The sequence below is a fragment of the Giraffa tippelskirchi genome, chromosome 8 (genome assembly GCF_054371585.1).
Source record: "Giraffa tippelskirchi isolate mGirTip1 chromosome 8, T2T-mGirTip1v1.2.pri, whole genome shotgun sequence".
In the NCBI taxonomy this organism is placed as follows: domain Eukaryota; kingdom Metazoa; phylum Chordata; class Mammalia; order Artiodactyla; family Giraffidae; genus Giraffa; species Giraffa tippelskirchi.
This window is the reverse complement of record NC_137282.1, coordinates 134,440,089-134,449,013: the sequence shown is the minus strand read 5'-3', so window position 1 is coordinate 134,449,013 and position 8,925 is coordinate 134,440,089. Positions and strand designations below refer to the sequence as shown.

Sequence of the window (8,925 nt, the reverse complement as noted above, 5' to 3'; positions counted from 1 at the left end):
TCTGCCTGCAATGTGGGAGACCTAGGTTCGATTCCTGGGTTGGGGAGATCCCCTAGAGCAGGGAACGGCTACCCACTCCAGTATTCTGGCCTGGAGAATTCCATGGACTTTATAATCCATGGGGTCACAAAGAGTCAGACACGACTGAGCAACTTTCACTTCACTTCATTTCTGCAAGGGAAGTGAGATACAAATGTATATGCTTGGTGCAAAGACAATGGGTTATGTCCAGAGGAGCAGGAAATTCTTAAAACAATTAGAATGTGTGTAACTCACATTGTCCTCTCCTTTTCATGCTCCTTTACCCAAAGCCTTCCAACACAGCCCTCTAACAGGAGTTACCTACACCCCAGACCAGAGTTCCACAGAAAGGAGGCTGGGAGAGAAAAAGGATGGTGTCACTGGGTCAAGGCTGATCACCTTGGGGCTGAGGAGGGAAAGGATGCTTGCTCACTTTAGTCCGTCAGCACTCAGGACAGAGACAGGGCTGGGACAGAGGGTAGCAATCTGGGAGCTCCTGGCTAATGTCACGAGAAGGGCCATGAGCGAAAAAGACACTGAGTCACTCCAGTCTCCACCTGAAGCAGTAGCCTTGGAGCCAGAGACCCACATGGCCAAGACACAAGATGTCACTGAGGAACTTCCCTGGTGGTCCAGGGACTAAGATACAGCGATCCCGATGCAGCGGGCCAGAGTTCGATCCCTGGTCACAGATATAGATCCCACCTGCTACGACTAAGAGTCTGAATGCCACTACTGAAGATCCCGCATGGTGCAGTCAAAATCAAAGATTCCGCATGCCGCAACTAAGACCTAGCACAGCCAAATAAGTAAATTAAAAAAAAAAAAATGTCACGGAATGGCCAGGATGACTGCGATGGGGGGCTGGGGGAGAAACCTGGGACTGGGTTGTCACAGTTCTGAGCTACAGAAATATTGCTTTATTACCATTACTGTAGCCTTACCGGCCCCTGCCCAAAGATAAGAATCAAACCTTCAGCAGCCAAGTACCTGATCGTATGAAGCTCATTATGCACACAGCAGTGAGTGGCTCCAGGCAGAAAAGGAGATCCTGTGGACAGGAGGGATGAAAGTGGCAAGGGATGAGTTCTGCTTCTCTCCTCCCAGTGCGGCCCACAAGCAGCCAAGCTCCACTGTTGCTTTCTATGTTTTGAAAATACGAACATATTTAAAGAAGATTTGAGACATACTTGGTTGGTGGTTGCAGGGATTTCCGCAGAAGGGCTCCAAGGAGCCAAAAGCATCACGGGCCCTGTCCTTACCCCCAGAACGCTGGAATGGTCGTTACATGAGCTGCAGTTGACCTCAGCGGCTGGGGAGGTTTGCAGAACTTAAGTAGCTCTTTTTAGGTAATATGGAGTAAGTAAGACCAGTGGCTCAGGAGCCAAACCCTAAAGTGGATGTGAACTCGTCAGAGGAGCCAAAGCGGAGGTTTTTAGAACAAGGGTGATGTCACAACTGACTGGAGTTCACCTCAGCTGCTTGGCCCTCCGGTCACAAGTCTGTCGTGGCTGGAGTCCAGCCTTGGCTCTGCAAGCCAGAGTGCGGGAGGGAGCGACGAGAAAGCGGAGGAGCAGGAAGTGACACACAGGAACCTGGATAGAGCTTGGGCCTGGCCTCTTGGCTCCCATCCCCGGAGCCGCTGCTGATGGCCTTAGAGGGGTGGCAGCTGTCCGCTGGAGAGGCAAGCCCAGAGGCGCAGTGGATCTGAAGGCTGTGGGGGAGGGAGGGGAGAGGGTGCAGGTCACTGACTTCCGGCCGAGGAGCTCTCCCAGTCATCTCCCCAGGATGGACAGAGCTGGCGGTAGCCGCCAAGGATGCAGCCATGGAGCTTGTGAGGAAAGGGCCAACCTCGGCTGAGGGCTCGCCTTCTCCTCCTGGGGAACTAGAAGGTATCCTGCCTGACTCTTTCCGGAAAGATGTAGGACCCCCAGTGAATCCAGGTCTGCTGGCCCAGCCTGCCTCTCTGGAGTCAAGATAGCAGCTGACACCCAATTGAGTTGCCACGTAAGAAATCAAAGGAGAGGGGCCCCTTCCACACTGGGTGACTGCGGATATGTGGGTGGGGTGGGGGTGGGTCCCAGCTAAAGGAAAGAGTCACTGCCAGTGCCCTCCGGGAGGTAGCATTTGGATTCTGCTTAAGAAAATGTAGACTGCTCCAAGCTTGACCTTCAGCAAACCACAGGGTGACCCAGTGACCACAGGGCTGGGAGCGGAGCACAGGGACAAGTTGGATCAGAGAATGCGCATGGACTTGAAATAGCAGCCTACCCAGTGGGGGAACAGGCAGTGGGGCGTAAATCCTGGCCAGGGAATGCCCAGGAGCTCCTGGGTCACAGGAGGCAGAGCCCACACTGGAATGAGGGGTCCCGGCTGGATGTGGGGCTGCAGGCGCAGGAAGGGAGTGGGACAGGTCCCGGAAAACTCACTGCTTGTGTGAAAGGAAACAATCACTCTGACAGCTGGATGCACCACAGGTCTCCCCATTCAGCAAAAATTAAGCACCTACTGTGTGCAGAGCCTGGTCTCGATGTTGGGAAAGCAACCACGAGCAAAACAAAGTCCAAGAGCAAACAATGTGGCTTCATGTGGGGGCGAGGAGCAGCCTTGTGCCTGCTGGGTGCCACCCCTGGGTGCTCTCGTTTAATTGAGGTGGGCTTGGTGTCCTCATTCAGGGAAGAGAGATGAAGCTCAGAGAAAGAGAGATTAGGATAAAATGCTCATGGCCACACAGCAGGTCATTGAAAGATCTGGGAAGCCAAGGCTGGACCTGAGTTTAATAACTGTATCCCCAGCATCCTCACTTTGGATGTGCTATGCTTAGTCGCTCAGTCATGTCTGACTCTTTGTGACCCCATGGACTGTAACCCGCCAGGCACCTCTGTCCATGGGGATTCTCCAGGCAAGAATACTGGAGGGGGTTGCCATGCCCTCCTCAGGGGATCTTCCCAATCCAGGGGCCGAACCCAGGTCTCCCGCATTGCAGGAAGATTCTTCACCATCTGAGCCACCAGGGAAGCCCTCACTTTGGATAGGGAGATAAAAGTAACCAGGTTCACACCACCCCTCTTCTGCCCTTTCACCTCCTTTCTAGAACTCACTGTCACATCTTTACAGTAATTGACTAAGCACTTAGGTCTTGTCGCCAAGTGCCCAGCCTCATTTTATCCTTTTTAAGGAGCTACAAATAATAATGATAATAATAATAGTTATATTGAGATGTACTCTCTGACCTTGAGAAGCTTATATTGGCTAGTCTTATTGCACATCTGTGAGTTAATCTGAGGCTCCTTACAGAGCAACCAACTTCACAGGTAGAAAGTGAAAGCCTCTCTGCTAAAGGACACCAAATAATAGGGCACCAAGGTAGAGCTGAGGCAATCAGGGAAGGCTTCCTGGGGGAGGTAGATTTTAAAAGGGCATTTTAACAGATACAGTAGACCCAGCTGTTAAATAAGCAAGAAGCCTGCATTCTGAGAAGGCTTGAACCATGAACTGGTCACAAAAGTAGTAAGAATTTGGAGAGAAGTGGAGCAGGACTTTGGCCCCTATGACCTTCACTCTTAATGTTACATGTGTGAATGTGCTTTGTTACGTAGCAAAAGGAAATTTGCATATGTAATTAAGGTCAGAGAAATGAGTCTGGATTATCAGAGTGACCCATTCTAGTCATGAGTCCTCAAAAGCAGAGAACTTTCTCTGATTGGAGTCGAATAAATGTGGCAGGAGAGGAAAGCAGAGATTCGAAGTATGAAAAGAACTTGACCCACTTTTGTCACTTGTTGGTGGAGGGGACATGATGATGGGGAAGGTGTGGCTTTAAGAAGCTGAGAAAGTTTCCCAGCTGGCATCCAGAAAGGAACTGGATTCTGCCAACAACCTAAATGATCCTGGAAGTGAACCTCCCCCAAGGTCCACATAGAGCCTAGATCAACGGACACCTTGACTTTGGCCTTGAGGCCCTCAGATGAGCCATGTCGCGTTGGACCTCTGACCTAGGGAACTGGAGGTAACCACTGGTATTGCTTTGAGCCACAGGTTGATGGTGTTTGGTCACAGCAGCACCGGGAACTGATATACATCCCCCCAGCTGGCTTGCAGGACCCTGATAGCAGCCAACGCCCTGGTTAGTTCCTTAACCTTATAGAAAAAAATACACTACCTGCTCTCCATTCTATACTCCTACAGCCTGGGAACCGTAAACTAATTCCTGCTAATCTGCAAATGGCAGTGACCCAGTTGTCTTTGGGCCGAGGCTTTGGAGCGGATTGAGCAGGAGACTTGCAGGCGTTCTCAGGAGTCAGGGTGGTGATGCAAGCCACACCATACGGGCTGACCCCCTGTCCCAACCTCGCCTCTGCCTACAGATCTCACGTCTGCATCACTGCTGAGAGATCCAGTCACCGGAAATCGCCTACAGGCTGAGTGAGACACCCTTTCCGCTGACTCAGTCAGGTCTTATGGGATTTGAACCCCAGGCTCCAGGGTGTCTAGGACTTGGACAGGAGACCGCAAATCCAGCATCCTCACTGGATCCAGCCAGGGTCAAGCTTCCAGTAAATGCCCCCTTATGCTAAGTGGTGACTGTCTTTGTTTCCGAAAATTGTCTCATCAAAGCTTCTAATCACCTCCTCTCTTCCTCCTCCTCCAGGGAGACCACCAACTTGAAAGACAAGAGATCTCCACGGCCCACTGGCTCTCCATCTGGCCTCTACTGCCGCATAGGTTCAGCCACTCCACTTGTCATCCAAGCCACCAATGGAAACGCTCAGCAGGACAGAGCTGGGGGCAACTTTGCCAGAATGCTTGGTCCCAACGTTCTAGATTGTGGTTCTCCTCCAGAAAGTGCCCTCTGGGTTGACACCCATCCAGTCACTGCATCCCCATGAAGACAGTGGTTCAAACAGTCACCCTTACACTCAACTGTACCAGCACGTGGATAGAGTTCTCAGTCTCGTCCTGAAACACAATCTCTTCTCCTACTGATGTGCTCATCCTGGAACTCAGCCAAGGAAGACAGTGTGGATGGACTGAGATACTTGCTCCTAGAGGGTCAGGCTCCTTCCAGGAAGCACTTGGGGGGAGAGAGTGTGGTACTGTGGTTAGGGCCCGGGCCCAGCTGCTGGGCCCCCTCAGAGTGAGTGGGGCTGTGTGTTTTAATCACTCACCAGGCAAGCTGTTTAACCTCTCTCTGTCCCACTACACCTCACCTGCAGAGTTGAAATAACTATAGTATCCATTTCATAGGCTGGTATGAGGCTTGATGGAGTATGGAAAGCCCAAGTATTAGCTGTTCTTTTTACTACTTGCTTTTCTACATATGGGACTTCCCTGGGGGCTCAAATGGTAAAGAATCTGCCTGCAATGTGGGAGACACGCGTTCATTCCCCGGGTTGAAAGGATCCCCTGGAGGAGGGCGTGGCTACCCACTCCAGCATTCTTGCTTGAAGAATCCCATGGACAGAGGAGCCTGACAAGCTATAGCCCATGGGATCACAAAGAGTCTGACATGACTGAGTGACAAACTCTTTCACTTTCATTTCACTTTCTCTAGGTATAGGCAAAACCCTCCCTTAAGAATCCATTCTAGAAATCTGGTCACAAGGTCTCTTTAAAAAAAATATGTATTTATTTCACTGTGTTGGGTGTTAGTTGCAGCATGCAGGGTATTCATTGCATAGTGCAGGATCCTTTGTTGTGGCACAGGGACTCTCTAGTTGTGGTGTATTTGGCTTCAGTAGCTGTGATGCACCAGCTTAGTTGTCCTCCAGCATATGGGATCTTGGTTCCCTGACCAGGGAAAGAACCTATACCCCAGCATTGGAAGGCGGATTCTTAACCCCTGGTCCACCAGGGAAGTCCCTAGCTGCAGGGTCTTGAGTTCATGGTTGATATTTTCTTTGGCTACATATTTCAAAAGCATCCCTTATTCCTACCAGGTGGCTATTTATTATACTAAGGACTGTACTGCTCATTTAAAACATCAAAAGTCACCTTTCCTCAGGGCTGGGAACAGGGACAGGGACACATCTGGCCAGCAGGTGGAAATTTACAGACCTTGGGCAGAGAGGCTGTTCGGTTTCTGTGTGCTAGGATACAAACCCTGTTCCCTCTGCTCACCCATTCTCTCCAGCATGCTACCCAGCACATACTTGGTGCTCCATCATGTTTTCTGAATGATTGAGTAAGTGAATGAGCAAACAAATGAACTGAGAAATAATACACAATAAAAGGCAAGTGTTTTGGACTCTTTCATTGAAAGCCTACATCTTACTGTCATTCTTTTCTAGAGATTGAACTTGTTGGTAAAGCATGGCTCTGACAGTAGGAGTTTTTTTCCCCCAGAGGTGCCAGAGTGCAGGCCATGTTGGAAATATTGTCCATCGGATTATCTAGCACCCAGCAGGCTCCCTCTACCCAGCCCAGCTCTTAAACTTAAGTCTGCATCTCCACAGCTGAGCTTTAGAAAGAGAGGTACTCAAAGGTCCAGCCTTTGTCCAGGAGAAGGTGGCCTGTCTGCTGGGTCCTGAGCAGTGGTCCTCTGTCAAAGCTCGTGGGTAGAGAAGCAGAGCAGTTGATCTGTGTGCGACCTTTGTCCTCGGAGGTGCCACCTCCACCCCAGGTCATTTCTGTGGAGCAGAATTAGATTTGGAAGCCAGGAGACATGAGTGACTAATGGCCCCAGAGTGAAGGATGGAAAGGAGATTTGCCTACAGGTAAGGTGCGCCTCTGCGGGCTGGATTAAGGCCCTTTAGGAGTCTAATAACAGGCTTTCTAACAGGTAAACTCCTGAGGCTGGTTCAATCCTCCCAGACTTCTGGTGCCTGGGGTTGACTCATCTTTCCATCACCCTGGGCAGGATTCCATAAAGGCACTTTGGGGAATTCAGACATTGGTTTTGCTGTCACCTGTGGGTGAGGATTGCTGCTCAGTTGGAGGCTCTCAGAACAGATCATGACAGAGGCGTGATCTTGACCTCACTGAGATCATAGCACCTTTCTGAGCAGGGCTGTTGGGTTGGGGTTCTGCCCCCAAGCTTCCTTCCATACTCCTCTTCTCCTGCTCGCCCATTAGATCTCAGGTCTCTCAGCTGCGTATTAAAAAGCAGAGACATTACGTTGCCAACAAATGTCCATATAGTCAAAGCTATAGTTTTTCCAGTAGTCATATATGGAGGTCAGAGTTGGACCATAAAGAAGGTTGAACGCCTAAGAATTGATGCTTTTGAGCTATGGTGCTGGAGAAGACTCTTGAGAGTCCCTTGGACTGCAAGGAGATCAAACCAGTCAATCCTAAAGGAAATCAGTCCTGAATATTCATTGGAAGGACTGATGCTGAAGCTAAAGCTACAATACTTTGACACCTGATGTGAAGAGCCAACTCATTAGAAATGACCCTGATGCTGAGAAAGATTGAAGGCAGGAGGGGAAGGGGACGACAGAGGACGGGATGCTTGGATGGCATCACTGACTCAATGGATGTGAATTTGAACAAGCTGCAGGAGATGGTGAGGGACAGGGATGCCTGGTGTGCTGCAGTCCATGGGTTGCAAAGAGCTGGACATGACTGAGTGACGGAACAACAACCTTCAGCTGCATGGGAATACAAGAATGGGTGTAAAGACCTTCACAGATCTTATTAGGAAGTCTGGCAAACATGAGCTTCCTCCCAGTTTTCTCCTCTCAGAAAAACTCCTCACCATCTCCGCTGAGTTCTCCCTGTCCCCTCCCAACCTAGCACTTGTCGACTTTTGAATGTGTCCCTCCTTTCTGTTTTTCCTGTCATCCTAATCTAAGCCATGACCGTGTCTCTCCCATAAAAGCCTCATGGACGATTCTGTTTCTGCATTTTTGATAATGCGTTCTCTCCATGGCAATCAGCGGGTTTGTTTTTTTTTTTTTTAATGCAAATCTGATCGTGTTTCTCCCCTTTAAAAAATCCTCCAGTGGTTTCTCATTGTTTCAGGAATAAAAATTCAGGCTTTGAGTTTTTAACCCAGTTTTTTTTAAACCAATCAATAAGGTCCTGCTTGGTTTAGCCCTCACTCCATGCCCTCCTTTGATAAAAATCTCATCGTACTCCTTACTTTTTCATTGCTGCATGAATCTGAGTTTTCAATTATATAACTGTGGATGATTTGAATAGAGAGTGTAGAGCACTTTGTGTGGCTGTACAGGTTGCGCACAGCACAATTCCAGGAGTGGGGCTCACTTACAAACATTAGGATGTGACTAGACACTCGAAATGGTACAGTGCTCAACTTATACAACCATACATGGCAGCTCATGGTATTTTCAGCTCCTGGCAGAGTACCTGTCACTGGTAAGTGCTCAGTAAATATTGGTTGAATGAATACATGTTGATGCAACTTCAATGAACTGAGAAGATAGTATGAGCATTTTATAAATCTCAGTGAACTCCAGATTTAATAAAAAAAAGAAAAAAGATCCTAGAATATTAGAGATGTAATGAAGAGAGACCCTTCAAATACAAATATTTTGTTTGCATTTGTTCATAATTAAAAACAACATTTATCTGTAATCTTTTATTCCTTGACATAGTCATAGGTTAACTGCATGCTTTACTGTACTCAGTCTTCACAACAAACCCATGCAGGAACTGGAACCAGGGTTGTCCAAGCCCAAAACCCAGCTCATTCTCTGAAGCATGACATCCATGTCCAGGGTCAAGACTGCTCCTTTATTTCTTCCCAGAACCTCACTTGGTACTTGGGAAGCAAGCATGGTTTTCAAAGTCTCATGCCTGCCAGTTCTGAGCGTGTCCCATGGAATAACCTCTCTTTGGATGCCCTGAGGTAGCAGATGAGAGGATCAGTTCTGTCTCCATGGTCCCTGACTCACCGGATGCCAGAAGGACTAGAAAGGCTCAATGGGTCCCTGAGGC

The 8,925-nt window shown here is 49.0% G+C and overlaps 1 long non-coding RNA gene across 1 annotated transcript; it reads left to right on the top strand.

Annotated features, from left to right (window-relative positions):
• The first annotated feature begins 1,603 nt into the window (after positions 1 to 1,603).
• Positions 1,604 to 6,282, top strand: LOC145516265 (uncharacterized). Its single transcript, XR_014061245.1, has 2 exons — positions 1,604 to 2,028; positions 4,673 to 6,282. It is a non-coding gene; the product is annotated as an uncharacterized LOC145516265 (long non-coding RNA).
• The last annotated feature ends 2,643 nt before the right edge of the window (positions 6,283 to 8,925 follow it).